A 6,000-nucleotide genomic window follows, 5' to 3' on the forward strand; every position below is an offset into this window, starting at 1 on the left:
CCCCTCTTGCGCAGGAGCCGTTCTGCTGCTTATTTTCAGGAAGAGTGGCTCCTGCACAAGAGGGTATTTTTGTGCAAGAAGGAGCAGTGGCTCATTAGGTATGCAAATGAGGCGCAGCGATATTTATCACCATGCCTCATTTGCATATCTTCTTGCACAAGAATGCGCAGTGTAGACATAGCCCCACTGATGTTTCATGCTGTACAGACTCAAAGTTACTGTATAGACGGGGGTCTCTTCCTGGGGTCTTCATCTATTGTAATATCTTAAAACCAATAACACAACATACATGTCAGCCTAAGAAGCTTCCCCTAGGGCATGTATGGGGAACCTTTTTAAGGTTGGGGGGCTGCTGACCCACAGAAAAATCAGTCAAGGGCTGCACACAAGTGAGAAGCAAAAAAACCCCCAAACCCCCAAACAAACCCTTACTGATGTGGTCCCCAGCCGAGAAGGAGAAAGACACACCCCACATTCTCCTCATACAGAATCCTTGGGGATGGAGGGGAAGACAAGTAGATTTTGTGTGCTCCAGCTGGAGCACCATCACGGGCTCCCCAATACTTTGGGGGGAGCTCTGAGCCTTGGGGGCTGGGTCCAGGCAAGTCAGAAGTTCTCCACCCCTGCCCTAGGGCTTCTTTCCAAGATCTCTGGCTCAGAAAGCTATCACTGACTTTTGAAAGTCATTGGTATAAATTGGGCCCACATGCCAACACTAGCACTAAGTAATTGTCTTCGATTTTTATGCATAATTCTAGTCAATGAACTGAGTGTGACTCAGCAGACATTCAGAGGCAATTTTAGGCCATGTCTATGCAGCAGACACACAGATATGGCATTGCTGATACACTGCTGTAGTATCATAGTGTAGACACTTACATGATGGAAGGAGTTTTTCTATTGATGGAGTTAACCCACTTCTCGAGAAACAGTAGCTAGTTTGAGGAAGTAATTCTTCCACCAACCTAGCCGTGTCTACACCAAGGGTTAAGGCAACCTCACTACAGCTCTTGGGGCATGACATTTTTCATAACCCTCAGCAATGTAGCTAGGTTGGTATAATTTACAATTAGAGTTCAGATCTGAATATTCTACTCTGTTAAAGGGTTCATTTTGGATTTGCTTTTAAATTCTATTCTTCCTGTAATTCACTACAGTTAGTTTCGTACCAAACACTAGGTCGTAACTCAATCTGTTTGTAAGTCGGATTACATTCACTTATGTACGGCCTTGCTGTTCGTAAGTGCGGATTTCGTTCATAACTTGGGGACCGGCTGTATAGGAGGTTGGTCATAAATACGAACGGTCGTAAGTCGATGCGTTCATAACTTGGGAACCGGCTGTATTTTATGTCATCAGTATGATTACCCTTATTATAAAGTGCAATTTTTGCATGCTTAAAAACTTTTGAATTATTTTTCTTAGCTCCGTGTAAGATTGAATTTTTTAATCACCATCTATAGTGATTTGTATATTGTATTTTAGGTCACTACATTTCACTGTTGATGTAAAATAAATTATTGGAATAAAACCAGAATAAAAAAACCTAACAAATTAATCTAACAAATACAGCAGCTGCTTGTCAAAACCATGTCATTATAGAATAAATCTAGCTGTCTCTTAGGGCACTTCTCTCTTCTTCATGTACTGTCAAGAAACATGTTGTGACATGTTCATGTCATTCAATAGACTTTTTCATCTCCCTCCTAGTGAGTAGAGGGATCAGTTTATAAACGTTGTCAGGATTATTTTAATTTACTTCATTGTGAACGGATGGCTTTCCTGTATCCTCCATGTGCATTTTGAGAAAGTATTTGTGATTTCTTTTAAAAAACTGTCTGCCTTTTCTGATCACTATGGACAAGGTGATAGTTTGCTCTGGTCGTAGAGCACCTTGCCAGATTCTAACTTTGCTTGGTTAGGTGCAGAAAAGATCTGCTATCTCTGTTTAGATTTGTTTTGTCTACACTTTCCCACTAGACTGGAGGAATTATTATTGACTTTCCATGTCTCCTACCAGTTTATCAAATGTTATATGACTATGTGCAGTTCTGCTACGAGCAGTGATGGATTTAAAGTTAGTGGGGCTCTGTGTGCAGCTTCATTTTTGGGGCCTCTGCTCAGGGCCCAGCCAAGAAAAAGAGCATTCTATTTTGTCTCCCCTATCCCCATTTTCATTATTTTTAATTACTCTGCCTCCTATATTATAAGTAGTAGGAAGTAAATGAAAATAAAGTGGGGTACTTTGACTGGGGCAGAGAGTGTGGAGGCTGGGCTCTGGGATGGAGTTTGGGTGCTAGGCACGGGCTCTTGGCTGGGATGGGGGGGGGGGAGGTTTTAGGTGTGGGAGGAGATCAGGGGAGCAGCAGTTACTTTGGGTGGTGCAGCTTCCTAAGTGCCCTGCATACTCTATTGGCAATAGCTTCTAGGTGAGGGGAGGGTTCTCTGCACTTCCCTGTCTATAGGCAACACTCCCGCAGTTCTCATTGGTTGCAATTCCTGGCCAATGGGAACTGTGGATTTGGTGCTCAGAGTGGGGGCAACCTGCTGAGAAGAGACAGGCTGGCTACTGCTAGGAGTGGCACAGCACAGAGGGAGGGAGAGGGGCAGAGCAGGCAAGGAGACTGTTGGCATGTCTCTGTGTTCCCTTTCAGGGGCGCGGGGCAACAAGTCTCCATGCGCTGCCCAGGGTAGGAGCTGCACAAGTGGAGCTGCCTCCTTCTCTCCAGGGCCATGCAGAGATGTGCCAGCAGCCAGCCACTTCTTGGAGCGGTGTGCATCCACCAGCAATGGTATGCAGATAGCCCACGCTTGCCACATTTGGGGGCCCCTCCTTTATTGGGGGCTCTGTGCTACCGCAGCGTGTTTAATGGTAAATCCACTGCAGGTGATTTTGTACATCGCCATACAGTTCTGTAACTGAGTAGTGTTAAATATAGGTCTTCTCTTGCATCTTGTTAGCAGCTTCTTTCAGTTTGTGCATATGCTTCTGGGTATCAGTGAGTCGATGTCTCATGAAATCCATCTGTTTGTGTTAAGTTCAGGAGTTCATTGTTCTTGAGCTGAGCTCCATTGTCTGTTGCAGTCCTGTGTATTTCACAGCGTGCCAACCTGGATTTCATGGGCCTGATCAGCTGAAACTGTAATAGTTGAAAGCTTCCTGAAAACTGGCTTAAATAGTCCACAGTGAAAGCAGGTGACTGTCTGCCCAAGGCTAATGAGTCAATTCTAAGCATTCGAAAAACAGGCTGTTCCCTTTTAATCCGTATCTTTTTCCTGCTTTTCTGAAGCGAAGAGGGTGATGAACCCAGCAGCAAATCCCCCATTGCCAGGTAGCCCTATCAGGGCCGTGACATCAGCTAAAGATGGGGCTTGTTTTAAAATGGCTGGACTAATCATTGTAGTGGGCCATAGTCTTAGCTGGAATCGTTTGTGAGTAAATCTCAGTAACACATAATCTGGCACTGAAATAAGCACTTTGTTTAGTCTAGAGCACTAAGCAAACTGGGCCCTACATCCTTTGCTTTCAAGAAGCAGTTGAGCCTTGTTGTATAACTGCAGTTGGCATGCCAGAGGGATTGCGCAAAGGCCCTACATACATCAAAGTTGCATTCATTAGGGCTTGGCTGTATTAGCTTTAATTAGCAATGTAATTTTAGAAGACAATAGCTCATTTGTAAGAAGGAGTGAAACGACAGCAGCACCACAGCCAAAAGCGAGGTAGCTGCATTATATTTCCTCCTTCAGTAGCAGTTACTATGTTTGGACAACACTTTTTACAGCAGAAAAAGAATGTAGTTCTAAGTGAATACAACATACTAAGTAAGGGTATGTCTACACTACAAAGTTAGTTCGAACTAACTTTCCTAGGCGCTACACTAGCGCTCCGTTAGTTCGAACTTAATTCGAACTAACGGAGCGCTTAGTTCGAACTAGGTAAACCTCATTTTACGAGGATTAAGCCTAGTTCGAACTAGCTAGTTCGAATTAAGGGCTGTGTAGCCCCTTAATTCGAACTAGTGGGAGGCTAAGGCTTCCCAGGTTTCCCTGGTGGCCACTCTGGCCAACACCAGGGAAACTCTATTGCCCCCCTCCCGGCCCTGGAGCCCTTAAAGGGCCACGGGCTGGCTACACAGTTTGTGCCAGTTGCAAGGCTGCAAGCACCCATGCCAGCAGACCCTGCACCTGCCACAGGATGAGCCAGCCACCCGAGGGCTCCCAGCCCTCCACTGCTCCCCAGGACCAGCCTGGCGGCTCCCAGGAGCCTGCCCGGGGGCACAAAAGGCGGGCGCCCGCTTGGTCAAGTGCGGAGATCGTGGACCTCATCGAGGTTTGGGGGGAAGCCTCCAATGTCCACGATCTCCGCACTAGCCACAGGAACGCGGCCGTCTACGGCCGCATAGCTGCCAGCCTGGCCGCCAGGGGCCACCAGCGCAGCCGGGAGCAGGTCCGCTGCAAGGTCAAAGACCTGCGGCAGTCCTACTCCCGGGCCTGCTAGCCAGGGGCCGACCCGGAGGCCTGCCCCCACTTCCACGCCCTGGACCGCCTCCTGGGGGCTCATGCCGTCCCTGCCCCCTGGGACGTGATTGACCCCGGGGCAGAGGGCTCGCTCCTGGAGACGGAGGAGGAAGAGGAGGGCTCTGAGAGCCAGGAGCCTGCCGCCAGCCTGCCCGGGACCCGGGACCCCCGAGGCACCCCACAGAGCCGCTTGCCTGCATCATCTGAGGCCGGGGAGGCATCCACCTGTGAGTACCCTCGTGTTCCCCTTATGTGTACGGGGGGCTGGGGCGAGAGGGAGCCCCGGGACCGTGCGCCTGGGCCTTGCCCACCACGGAGCAGCAGCTGGGGATCCTGCAGGGGCCCTGGCCTTGGAGAGGGGAGCTGGGTTTCACACACCTGGGCCCCTGGGGTAATTGACCGCTGGTCTTGTTGCACCACAGCTGCAGCACCTGGGCCTGCAGGGCGCACCACACTGCCTGCAGCAGCTGCCCGTGCCCGGGCAAGCAGGAGAGCCAGGAACGAGGAGGAGTATCAGCGGCGGCACCTCCGCTTCCTGGATCACCAGCTCCGCACCCAGGACCACTGGGTCCAGGAGGACCTGAGGCTGCGCCGGAGGAGTCTGGAGGCCCTGGAGGAGCAGGGCCGTGCCCTGCGAGGCCACCTCCAGAGCCTGCTCGACCGCTTCCCATTTCCTCCTCCCCCTGCTCCCCCTGCTCCCCCTGCTCCTCCTGCTCCTCCTGCTCCCCCACCTGCTCCCCCTCCTGCTCCCGCTCCTGCTTCCTCCACACCCCCTGTCCCTCCTGCCCCCCCTCCACAACCATTTCCCACCGACACCCCCGGACCCGCAGTGTGGCGAGACGGGAGAGGCAGCCGGACTCCCACCCCTGAGCTTTCCTTTCCCTTCCTCCCTTCCCTCCCCTTCCAGCTCCCTCGTCCCAGGTTTCCCCCTCCCCTCTCCCACCCTCATTCCTCCCTTCCACCACCCAGTTCTGTGAAATAAACAGACATTTTTGTTTCAAAAACAGGTGTCTTTATTTGACAGTAGGTAGGGAGGGGAAAGGGGAAGGGGGGTAGGGTGGAAGAAGGCCCCAGTGGGGCATGCAGGGAGAGGTCAGTCCTCCTCCTCCTCCACCAGGAAGCTCTCCCGCAGGGCTTCCCGGATCCGGACGGCCCCCCGCTGGGCTTCCCGGATGGCGGCGGTGCGGGGCTGACCGTAGTGTCCAGCCATGCGGTCAGCTTCAGCCATCCAGGCTGGCAGGAAAGCCTCCCCTTCCGCTCACACAAATTGTGGAGCACACAACATGCTGCCACCACGGGAGGGATGTTGTGCTCGGCCAGGTCCAGACGGGTGAGGAGGCATCGAAAGCGGGCTTTCAGTCGCCCGAAGGCCCCCTCCACCACGATGCGGGCCCTGGTCAGCCTGGCATTGAAGGCCTGGCGGGAGGGATTGAGGTGCCCCGTGTAGGGCTTCATGAGCCAGGGCTGCAATGGGTAGGCGGC

This window comes from Pelodiscus sinensis, chromosome 1 (genome assembly GCF_049634645.1).
Source record: "Pelodiscus sinensis isolate JC-2024 chromosome 1, ASM4963464v1, whole genome shotgun sequence".
Lineage (NCBI taxonomy): Eukaryota > Metazoa > Chordata > Testudines > Trionychidae > Pelodiscus > Pelodiscus sinensis.